The 12969-nt window shown below is 32.2% G+C and overlaps 2 long non-coding RNA genes across 5 annotated transcripts; both read right to left on the bottom strand.

Annotated features, from left to right (window-relative positions):
• Positions 1-278: 278 nt before the first annotated feature.
• On the bottom strand, positions 279-6258 carry LOC110689010. Of its 4 annotated transcripts, none has more exons than XR_002504771.1 (8): positions 5956-6258; positions 4312-4444; positions 4109-4181; positions 2699-2962; positions 1570-1886; positions 1389-1486; positions 1201-1266; positions 279-579 (listed from the first exon to the last, which is right to left on the bottom strand). It is a non-coding gene; the product is annotated as an uncharacterized LOC110689010 (long non-coding RNA). The 4 variants fall into 4 exon arrangements; XR_002504772.1 differs by lacking the exon at positions 5956-6258 and adding an exon at positions 3422-3789 and having other exon boundaries at positions 4312-5036; XR_002504769.1 differs by lacking the exon at positions 5956-6258 and having other exon boundaries at positions 4312-5036.
• Positions 6259-6578: 320 nt separating this feature from the next.
• LOC110689009 lies at positions 6579-11945 on the bottom strand. The gene is made up of 5 exons (XR_002504768.1): positions 11702-11945; positions 10557-11053; positions 10208-10356; positions 7072-7481; positions 6579-6715 (listed from the first exon to the last, which is right to left on the bottom strand). It is a non-coding gene; the product is annotated as an uncharacterized LOC110689009 (long non-coding RNA).
• Positions 11946-12969: the final 1024 nt, after the last annotated feature.

Genomic DNA, 12969 nt, shown 5'->3' with positions numbered 1-12969 from the left:
CCCATGCCCTTATCCATGAAATTTATGAGAAAGCAAGCGAAAGGCTTGTTTTGGAGTTAGCTGCAAAAGAGATACAGAGGATCTAATCTTCCCATCGTGAGCCTGTCCTTGAATGTATTCCCTGTCACAATCCCGTCGCAAAAGCAAATTATGGCCAAAATCCCATTAAAGAAGCCAATTGCGACGGGCAAAAATACAGTCGCGAAAAATCATTTATGGTCTTGCAATTTTATCATTTACAAACCTGCTAATAGAATTGATATCAATAGATTCTGTGGTTCACTAATGTAATAGTTCAAATATTAACATGAATAGTAACAAGGTCATACAAGGTGAAACAAAAGTTTCATATAAAACCAAGCACATACTGTATATCTAGAAATGGTGAAGAAACAAAATTGATATATGTGATTTTTAAGACTAAACAAAATAGAGTATTTGTGCTAAAGTTTTAGAAGTTTAACAAGCTTGATGAAATTTCAGAGCTTGAGTTGCGCCCTATATTGACAAAGTCGCCTCCACAAGAACCAGCCTTTGACATGATTGGCATCAGAGAATTAAGCAGGGTCATTAGAAAATCTGCAGTAAAAGATAAGCCTACCACTGATAAAAATAGTAAAGATATTATTACTCCTGGTACTTGTTGAACAACACCAAGATGATTCCATTCACAAATTAACCAGCTATAAACCTTTTCTGAGTAACAATGCATAAACCAACAGTGATTGCAGGTTGCAGTGGGGAACCAGAGCATCTGTCTATATGAGTGTTCCAATGTTATTTCTGGTAAAACAAGCTAAGTTGCAATTCTGTTGGTAGGCAATTACTATACTCTTTAATATTAGGTCTCTACATTTCAAGAGATAGTTGAGATCCTAACATTGGTTTTGAGTGCAAATAACATAGACAAATTAATTCAAATTTGGCACAGAATGTTCCTGACAGATTGAGGTATGGCAGTTGTTCTGAATAACAGCAAACCAACAGATGTTACAGGTTGAGTTGAAACACAGCAAAGGGACTGTTAGGTGCGGGAAAAATATAATACTGCAGTAAACTTTGAAAGCCTTTAATTAGAGGTCTGCCTAGTGGAGGCTGCTTTTTGATATGAAATGAAAGACAACTATGAACTATGACCATGTATTTGGTAGATTTATTGTTGAACAGATTCTAGAATGTAGGCCTCAAAATCAAACCTACCTCATCGATGATCAACTCGGAAGTAAATTGTAGAATTCCTTCATCTCTTCATCTTTTCTTATTTGCCTGTCAAAAAAAAAAAAACATCGTTTACTATTATCCTATAAATAACAAATATGTACAAGCTCTTTTAGTATTTGTTTCTTTTTAGAGATAATGAATTGAAAAGTCAAATTAGGCACACTTACATAGCATTTATACATTGACAAACAAATTCAGTTATAACATCGTAAAAATCAGGAAAATATGCCATCAAACCACTCTCAATCTGAACATCAGTATATTTCTGCCACAACGAAGAAAACATAAGAAATACAATATATAATAACATAAATCAAGCATGTTACATTCACACAAATATAAACAAACCTCCCCGTTGCGCTCTCTCGTAGATCGTGTCATTAATGTGGGAATAAGCCGCATTGAAAAATCGTACAATATCCACATTGTAACGGTAACTAGCCATATCCCTTTTGTTTTCAGCAGTTGTATATAACGCTTTATAAACACCATCAAGTCCAGTCCACCATTTGTTGAAAATAGAATTTTCAGTGAACATCTCTTCAAGAGCCTTCTCTATGTGTGATTCCTTTTTGATAAACCTCCTACACTTCACGGAAATCTCAATTTTCTCTTGAACCGTCCAAAAAAATGGACGATTAATAACAACATATGTCGGTTTCTTCCTAAAGTAAAACAAAACACATCAGAAACAGAAATGTATTCAAGTTTATAACCTTATTAAACATGAACCTAATATGTAAGCATCAGCTAACACACAACCTAAGCTTTAAAATAAAAGTGAAACATTAAAAACTAACAACATATGTAGTAATATAAATGTGAAACTTGAAAACTAACTATAACAATCAAGAACACAATTTGATCACGAATGCTGATAACAAGGATAATAGTTATCTTAACACAAGCATGGACAACACAATATAAATTTTGTAACATCGCAATATCTCTACGCTAGACAACATAAAATTCAACTTTGATATAATTCTATCCACTCATCATACTCGAAGCAAAACCTCTTTTCATCCCTATGCAAGATTAATGCTTTTCTTAACCATACCCTCCTTAAATTCCAATCTCATATATTTGCAGAAATGGATATTAAGAAAACCATCAAAAGACAACTGGAGTAGTAAAGAAGCTAAAAACTACAAAAGGAGAACTTACGATTCTCAAAAATCCTATAATCAGAAATTGAAGAGCAACTTACAAATCAGAAAAACAGCAAGTCTTTTATGAACTTTCTAGAATTAAAATCGGTTATAGATGTCAAACTATATGCATTTAAACGGGTGGTGGAATCTAACAAGAACACCTAAGGAACCAAGAACAAAACTTCAATTGACTCTCACCATCAAGAATAGGTGCAAATGAATATTAAAAATCCATCATCTAGAAAATCAATTAAGGATAAAAAAATTTCATGCAATAATGGTTATGAGTTTTCCATGATGATGACGACAATGATGAAACTTACTGAATGCAGGGAATGAAATTCAAGAGTTTACTCAAGTCACTCGGAAGAGCAATGGCAGGAGTAGATTTTCCCAAGAAAGGAAAATATACAATATTCTTCAGTAGGTGAAAAAATTGAGTCACATCTACTGCATCTTTCTTGGACTTATCCAAGGAGGGTAGAATTCACCCCCTACCACCAACTGTCACGTAAGTGTTGAATGATAAATCCCCACAAACGTAATCAGTTTTCTCATGCAAAAACATCAAACCTCTAGCCACATCCCTACAATTACAATGACCAAAAACATAATTAATGAACATATAATTTATGTGTTAGAAACATTTAATTCTTATAATGAATAAACAAATACTTTACTGCTTTTAAAATTCTCTGTGTAACCCTTAACCCTTACTGATAATATTATTTCCATGGCATCATAATTTGTCAATTTTTAGTCTTACATATATAGTATATGCTTCTTTTAGGTATGCAATATGAACATTTGCTCGGTTATAAACCCAATCTAAAAAGAGCCACGCTACAAACTCATTTAGTTAACATTATCAGAGTTATATAAGCAAACAATGTAACTTACAATGCTTGAATTCAAAGAAGATATAACTTTTATACTTGTTTTTTGCAAAAGAAAAATTAAATCAATATGTAAGGATTGGTACATTGATTCAAGTAGGAGTATCGCGTATAATTTCTCATAAATAAGTGAAGAAAGGAATTGTTTACCTAAAGATTCTCTAGAAAATCTTAGAAATATGCTCCCACCACATTTTCCAAATTAATGTCTCATCAGCAAATTTGTCAGTACTCTTGAGTTTCTGATACTCAAGATCAAAAAAGTTCTCCAGAGAATACACTAAATCGGTTACTATATATCTCTCAAACGTGATAAAGGGGCTTGATATTATGTGTTCAACATTTATTAAACTTTCGTGTTTGCTGCACAATGATACTAACTCTTCACAACTGTTAGATTGATGGCTAGATGCTTTTATGAAAGACTTTTTGAGCTTGTAGAAGTTACTTTGTAGGGTACCAATGAAGTAATGTTCGCCACTATTTTCTTCTAGTCTGACATTATAGGGCACATTGAACTACAAAATTTAAAAACCAAACTACATTATTATCAGATTTAAAAGAAAACAAAACAATTCCAAAGCCAAAGCGAAAGCCATGTTCTATTCAAACAAAAAAAAACATGCAAATAACTAAATCACACACAAAAATCAATTACGAAATTTTAACTTGAATAGTTACACTCTAGTGAATTAAACAACTCAAATCTTATTTATGCTCATATGACTATTAAAGGTCCAAAAAGCTTCATCTGTTTTTTCTTTCTACTAATATGCAAGAATTTTGTAGTTACATCATACATAACAATAAATAGATCGAGTATAATGAATAATTTACCTCGACAGGTTGCCATCTATCTAAGATAGGATAACTAGCTCCGTTATCCTCTTCGATGCCCGTGCCCATGTCACTTTCACGAAGAAGGAAAAAGTTTATATAATTTTTTATAAAAGCCTGTGCATCCTAGATTAAAGGTTGCATAGGAGGGGTAGGAAGTAAGGGTGGTTGTCAGGAAGATTATTTTTGAGATTATAACTAACCTAATACTTTCCTTGAGCATGACAAGGTCTGTTACATTCTTCTCCTTTTCTTCTTTTTGCCTCTTCTTATTGTTGCGATATTCTGATTTCTTTTTCATCATCTCCTCATCTTCAATAAGTCGTTTCATGTTCTCTACATAAGATTTAAATTAAGCATAAAAAGGTTAATATTATATGAGTTTTAGCATTAAAAAGGCATAATCAGACAACTGTTTTAGGATACATTGTGCAAATTGTAGTTTGACAGAGGCAATCAACCTGACTTGACAACAGAGGTAAACAAGTTGGAAGAAACAGCAATGTAAGACGTTCTGTCATGTTTAGTACCATATATACATAAGAATATTGAAATTCAAGGAAACATTCATGGCTTGAAAATAAGTTAATGAAAACAAACAGTTCTTTTAACCTTTAATCTGTTACTATACATGTTCACAAAAATAGAAATTTTGGTCCAAATATGGCTAATCATACATGGAATGAGGTGTTTGCTAAATTAAAATAGTTTGTCTCTATCACAGCAGGAGATCAGGCTACTCAATTCAGAAAGATTATGACCCAAACTTAACCATTGTTAGTTTAGATGAACTACTACAAGAGGGGGGGTGAATGATAGTAGGTTACAATCGCGGAACTTATGCGGAAATTAAAAACAAACATAAAGGAACTTAAAGCACACAACAAGTTTTACGAGGAAACCATCCAGTGCCCAACTGGAAGTAAAACCTCGGCCCCATTGGGACTTATAAACAAATTCTACTATAATAGGCAACTCTCCTAGTACAACCTATTACACAGACCTTTGCTTCGCAAGTTCCTCCTAAGACACTTGCTGATTGATAAGAACCTATCCTATCAGACCTAAGACAAACTCAGGCACCTTTTTCGACCCAAGACACACTCAAGTTCCTTTCTCGACCTAAGACACCTTTTTCTCACTGTGCAACCCAAGACACACTCGGGGTGACTAACTACCACTCGAATTTTATGAGATTTCAAACTCATCACAAACGTGAATTTAAGAGAATTCACAATCTCACCCCAAAATACAAAACACTCAAAACCCTTTTTCCCATTACAAGATCTCATTGAATATCCTTAAATACATATCTATGAATAAAGAGATAAAACTAATATGTTGAACACTCAAGATCTGTCTGGAACTCACTGGACGTACTGTAACCAAAAACCTGATAGGAACTTTAACCAGGAGGACTGACTTAGCTTCGTGGTGAAGGATAAAACCATTAAGCACGACCACTACACTTCGTCAGCCTGAACTTTGAATGAATACATATGAGCATATTTATAGTACACTCGAATTATTCATTTCATCTTGAAAAAGATAGATTTTCTGAAAAGATAAGTTTAAAAGATATTTTCTAAAAATCAGTTTTCCGAAAATATATCTTTTTGTTAAGAATAAAAACTGTCAATAATAATAAGATAAACTTAGCATAAAATCAGATTTTATTCAAAACTTATCTTTTTGTTTAAAATACTTTTTAAACAATCTTATCTTTTTCCAAAAGGGATTTATTAGAAGATAAATATCTTTATTCAGTAAAACCAAATCCCTAAAATATATGCACGTATAAGGTAAATATATATATCATTAAAACCGACTTTTAACGACGTGCATACTTAAGTTCCTATTAGGTTCCTGAACTCCGACAGTCTAGAGCAATATACTTCTATTTCTCTGTCTTCATGTTGCTTCTCTGAAACTCTTGTTCTGGAATCCTGTAGTCTTGATATATTCTGGATCTTAGGGTTTGCCCCAGCATTACACCGGAACCACCGGAACCAGGTCGTTACAACCCGTTTCGAAGTTCCTGTTAAGAAACTTCTGGAAGTTCCATTTCTGGAACTCTTCTTCTAAATTTACTTGTATCCTCATGGATCCTCTAAAGTTCCTCTGTTTCAGTTCCTACTTCAGCCCTCTGAACCTGCAAACATCACAACACTAGAAAATCCTTATTAAATGGAAGTTTGCTCAATTCTTAACATCATCATCAAAACCTCATAAGGGTCAACAAGTTGTCCCTTTTTGATGATGACGAACTGAGCAAACTTCTGAGAATAACAAAGTAAAACAGAAGGTTAGTTTTTTGTTTATAAAAACAATAAAGAAAACTAAACTAAATTAAAAGACTCCTACACATACATAACCTATATATGTATAGGATACTTACCTTATGAAGCTAACATATGTAAACACATGTTTACATAGTTACCTTCATGGTTCCTTAGCCATCATCATGCTTATCAACCATAACACTTATCGTTGTTCTTGTTCCTCTATTGCTTATCCTATATTGCTCAAGTTCCTTACATATATACCTGTCATTACTCAGGTTCCTTGTATCCTATTCCAAGCATAACTTGCTCTTTCTATGCACAACTTAACATACACGTTAGATAGATAATCATCATTAGTTTATAATCATCAAAACCTAATTGCTCAATAACCATGCTATCTAAGAAATAGGTGATTGTGTAGAAATTTAACCAAATTTAAATATCAAATGTCTGAGCAAACCAAATTTAACCAATTCAATCATCAATAGCATAACATAAACTACATTCATTATAATCATCAATAAATCGGCAGAAGATTGCAGAAAATGACCTAATTAACTCGTAAATTTTGCTCAATTGCAAAAAAAAAAAAAAAAAAAAACAATGAATTCGAGCTAGTAATCTCTCCAGTTTTCTCCAGAACAATAAATTGAAAATTTATAATTTTGATTATCATACCATTTTCCACAGCTTCTGCTTTATCTTTCTCTTTATCTTTCTCTTTCTCTTCCAGTTCATTTGATGTAAAATAGATACCACTCTCTAGGGCAGCTTTTATAAACGAATCTATTTCAGACTTACTTAACCCCTTGTTAAAGGCAACAAGGGCATCCTAAAGCATCCCATTTTTATACAAACAAAACCTACATAAACAAATAAGTAACATTATTATTCATAATTACCCAATTTTCCCAAGTTTATATTATTCATCATCTCCTGGAATGAATAGGTAAAAATTTTATAAAATACCCTGTAATAGGTAAAAAAACAGTCCATTACAAACCCGTAACGTAAATCAGATTCCACACGATCAAAATTATAATCTTCCCCATGTAAGGAAATGCATATCTGAAAAGCTTCCCACGACTCTACAACAAGAAATAAATATATTAAATATATCTCACAAATTTAAGAAATAACAAAAAAAAATAATAATAATAATAATAATAACTTACTAAGCCAATCATTGCCGTCCCAATCATAACTATAAACATTACCAAGCAAGGTGTGATCAAGCAATAACAATAAATATCATCAAGCAACATAATAATAATTAAATTATATATAAGTTATCCGTCAAATAACATGACATACTTCGTAAATTAACAAATTACGTAAAAACAATTTCATTTAAAGAACGAAGGAAATCCACACTTGTCGGATTGGTCTTTTCTTTTTTAATTTCTCTTTCAATCATTTTAAATGCATCACCATATCTACTATCCTTTAGCATTCCATCAATAATCGATAAAACAACCGTTTGCATCCTCATATCCGCCTGATGTGCGACTAGTGGAAAAAACGCCACCCGTAACTAAAGCGTAGTAAAATCAAATAATAAAACCTATAATTAAAAGGCTTTTAAACTAAAACATAATAAACCCAGAACAAATGGAAACATAGTAAAATCAATCAATTAATTAGGGTGAAAATATAATAAAACCTATAATTAATTAAGTACAAATAAAACCTATATTTTTACAGTACCTTCCAGATGTCTGTAGGCTAAATAAGGGAGCAATTAAAAACTAGAGTAGGAACAAACACTCCCTACATTTACACATGCTTCAAGGAGAAAAATAGGGACATAAATGAGTGTTCACAATGAGTGTTTACACCAGCAGACATAAATCCCTTAAACTGAATTGTTTTAACAAGATCAAACAAAGACAGTAACATATGAAATAGCAGACCTAGCAGTAAACAGAATTCTAGAGTATATCATACATAATCTTAGGGTATCTGATGAGTTTTGTGAAAGGAAGACGACTTCTAATGCGTCACTGACAGTCAGAGCATCAGATTAGAAATAAGCTTATTTGCTTCTGTTTAGTTGAACACTGAAAATAATTCAAGTACTACCAATGTTCTCCTACTCTCATTACTTTAAAGCATTTGCAAGTCATTCCTACAAATAGATCATGATAGAATATTTTCTAAGATCAAACACAGCAGAATTTCAGCTACAAATGTACACCCTTGGCTGTAGTGTAAATGTAGGCTAGAGCAGATAAATCATAAGACTAACTTTAGCACGTATAATGAAGAACTTCAGTCAACATCATAACTCTTTATACAAGACTAACTTTAGCAAGCTGGGGATAATCAGACAACTGTTTTAGGATACATTGTGCAAATTGTAGTTTGACAGAGGCTATCAACCTGACTTGACAACAGAGGTAAACAAGTTGGAAGAAACAGCAATGTAAGACGTTCTGTCATGTTTAGTACCATATATACATAAGAATATTGAAATTCAAGGAAACATTCATGGCTTGAAAATAAGTTAATGAAAACAAACAGTTCATTTAACCTTTAAGCTGTTACTATACATGTTCACATAAACAGAAATTTTGGTCCAAATATGGCTAATCATACATGGAAGGAGGTGTTTGCTAAATTAAAATAGTTTTTCTCTATCACAACAGGAGATCAGGCTACTCACTTGAGAAAGATTATGACCCAAACTTAACCATGCTATCTAAGAAACAGGTGATTGTGCAGAAATTTAACCAAATTTAAATATCAAATGTCTGAGCAAACCAAATTTAACCAATTCAATCATCAACAGCATAACATAAACTGCATTCATTCTAATCATCAACAAATTGGCAAAAGATTGCAGAAAATGACCTAATTAACTCGTAAATTTTGCTCAATTGCAAAAAAAAAAAAAAAAAACAATGAATTCGAGCTAGTAATCTCTCCAGTTTCCTCCAGAACAATTAATTGCAATTAAGCAAACTGAACAAGGGTTATGAAATTGGGGGAGGAGAGAGAAAGATAGCATCAAATTGAGCTTACAGGAAGCTATTGATGGGGATTTCTTAAGCAGGACCGAGCTTGAGCTGCTTCAATGGAGAGAGCTTGGGAGTGAGAGAGGGAGTCGCGACTAGAGGAACTCAGAGTGCACTTTAATGGAGAACTCAGAGTGTGCTTCAATGGAGAACTCAGAGTGCGCTTCAATAGTGGAGAACTCAAAGTGCGCTTCAATGGAGGAGAAGAGTGAGAATTAGAGGAGCAAAAGCAAGAGAGAGAAATGGGCGCTGCTTCAATGGAGTTGAGGGAGGTGAGGACGCGGGAGCTGCTTGTTACGAATAGCTTGTTGCAAATAAGATTTTTTCCACTAGTGTGCAAAGACTAAATTACTCGAATTGTAAAGAGAAGAGAACATATTTGACAAATTGATGTATAAATTATATTCATTTTTTTCAACTTCACCACCTCAATTCCTATGATTTTTTAATTCCCATATTTTTCTTATGCCAACCAAACATCACCTAAATTATATCAATATTTCATTTCCATGTTCCCAAACTATTTGAAAATTTACTTTTCCTGATTTCCTCAAACTCTCGTTTCTAATTCTTTATTTTTTAATTAACTAATCAATGTAAAATTGTACATTAGTTAAATTCTAGCAATGAAATGGCTAGTTATAATATTTCATAACTTGAGTTTTACAACCAAATAGTTCAATAATCCAAACCCAGATAATTAAAATAACAATAAACACTACATTTTGATATTGATATACGATGACAAATTATTTATGAGAATAAAGAAGAATTGGAATAGAATTGGTTAATCTTACCGGTGCTGCTTCAAGGGACGAGAGAGCGCTCAGAAGCCACTTCAATGGAGAATTCAAAGACCATGTAATGGAGAAAGAGAGAAAGAAGCGCGGTGTAACAGTTAAAAGCTCCAAGCTTCTTATGGCTTAATTTCTATCAACGCAAAACCCTGGAACAAAATCACTAGTTATAACTATCATCATTATAGTGAATATTGCAATAATCCACCTTAGAAGAACCCTAAATTGAGTATACCGACAAATAAAAATATGGGTATATACCCTAGATTATGAAATTAATGTTACACACACACCCAAAAAAAAAAATAAAAAATAAAAAATAAAAAATAAAAAAAAAATAAACCCTCACCTAAGAAGCTGCTTCTTTGGTGGGCAAAAATCTCAGGAGCCACTTTTAATGGAGAATTTAGGAGGAGAGAAAGCTCATAAACCGCTTTAATGGAGGTTTTAGAGTAGCTTCAATGGAGGAGAAAGGAGGTTTAACATTGGAACAGGAAGAAAAGTGAAGAGGCAGGAGGAAGAGTATTTGAATCGTCAGATCTAAACATTATCAACGGTCGAGGATGATTCTTTTTTTTTTTTTTTGTAAGGAAGGATCATTCTTACTTCAAAAGAGGTAAACAAGGATTTGAGTCAAAAAAAAAAAAAAAAAAGGTAAACAAGGATTATTTTGACTAAGGGTATGTTCTCATTGACTGAAATGAACTGAACTGAATATTTTATAAGAGAAGGAAATTAGGAGCTGAACTGAACTGAACTTAACTGAACTGAATTTCAACGTATGAGAACAGGCCCTAATCATTGATTTGTACACTCGGGTGTACCATGAGCCGGGTAAAAACAACGCTGCCCAATAAATAAAACGCAGGCAACAAACAAATTAAATATACGTGGAAAGATCAAACTAGTCGTTATTGTCTATATAAACTTATAAAGAGGGTTGAACTTGGCAAAAAAATGCCATGAGTACACCAGCAACACAGTAGCATCAAAACAGGAAGATTCGCCATGTTTTCTTAGCCAAAATTCATCAACAACGATTTTCCCAGATTAAAAAAAAAAAATCAGCAAAACAGTGAATCTCATTTTCTGCTCCTCCCTCTGCCATTCTTCCCTAAACAGAACACTGATCATTATTTGAAGTTAGGCACTTCAAATTCACAAGAAAAACACACACAACACCATCAATCACACATACACAGTTTAGCCTAAACCTCCCCTGTTTTACTTCGCAACACACATCATGTAATCAAGCCCTTGTGCAAAATATACAACATGCAATCAACATCCACTAACAACACTAGCATAATCCATCAATAAACAACAACACAACAACAAATTTAGCACAAAAAACACAAGAAATCGACATCATCAATTTCGTTCAAAAAACCCAAAAAAACAAAAACCCTAACTCGCAAATAACATCATCAATTGCCCAAAAAACTCGAAATATATATCAAATTAACAACAAAAAACATAAGTAACTAAGCTTACCTCAAAAAAATGGCGGCGTTTACTGTCGTTTTCCCCAGAATCGCCCCCAACCTTGCTCGTGCTCTTCACCAAATGCGCAACTATATTCCAGAAATGGAAACAATAAAGTGGGCAAAAAGGGGGAATAAAGAATAAGAAAGGGTAAAAAAAATTCTAACCCGCGCATTTTTTTAATCGGATGGGCCCCACTTTCAGTTAACCAAAGGTACTGAATTGTTAACTAAGGATACTGAATTCTTAGGGTGAATTAATTTTTTTTTGCAGGAAAACGGTACTCAATACCCAAACGGTGAACAAAAAAAATTCGGTACCTAAATGGTGAAAAAATAGTAGAATTGAGTACCTAAATTTGTGCTTAACTCGCTTTGTAACAAAGAACATGTAGTTGAAAAAGAACATGTAGATGTGAAACAAAGAGCACGAGTTTTTTTTAGGTATATTCATTAATTTTCGGAAAGGAATCAACCAAATCCCACTTTAATTGATACAATCTTTTCAAAAAAATTAAGATTCCAGAATAATTTTCTGTTTCCAAAATTATTTTCTTCAAAATATTTCAATATTTTATTTTAAAAATTCAAATTCAAAAATTCATTTTTCATATTTAAGATTTCAATTACCAATGTTTTATTTGATTTTCTTAAATTTATAAAATCTCTACCAAAATCAATCATATTCTTTCAACAATTCTTTTATGGAATTTTTCAATATTCGTTATAATAATAATGGTCATGTGTAATTCTTGTGATGTTCTATATATATATTTTTATAGTGTTCTTTATCAGAAAATATGATGTACTTTATTTTTGTATGTAAAGTACAATTAATTATTAGCACTTATTTTCTTCCATATGTCCACTATTAATATTATGATCTTTAATATATCTCTGGATAAAATATTTATTGTCAAATAATATTCATTGCTTATTGTGAAAATATTCTTTAAATTTTTGTTTGGACCATCCTTGTTAAATTTAAATATTTTAATTGAAGTAGTGCTAATTACATAATATAATCATATTCTTTATAAATGTTATGGATGTTCTTTGGATCTTAAAACCAATCATCAATATATGATGGCCAAAAAGAATATCTCCATCAACCATCATGATCCTAAAAAACAAATGTACACAATTATTTAATGTTATTAACATAAAAAAAGTAATAAATAATATTGAAGATGAATAGTTTAATAATTAAAAAAACGTATATTAAAATATTATGTGCTATATCGCTCAATACCCAAAAGAACATAAGAGTTAAAACAA

This window comes from Chenopodium quinoa, unplaced genomic scaffold (assembly GCF_001683475.1).
Source record: "Chenopodium quinoa cultivar QQ74 unplaced genomic scaffold, ASM168347v1, whole genome shotgun sequence".
In the NCBI taxonomy this organism is placed as follows: Eukaryota; Viridiplantae; Streptophyta; class Magnoliopsida; order Caryophyllales; family Amaranthaceae; genus Chenopodium; species Chenopodium quinoa.
This window is presented reverse-complemented; position numbering and strand designations above follow the sequence as displayed.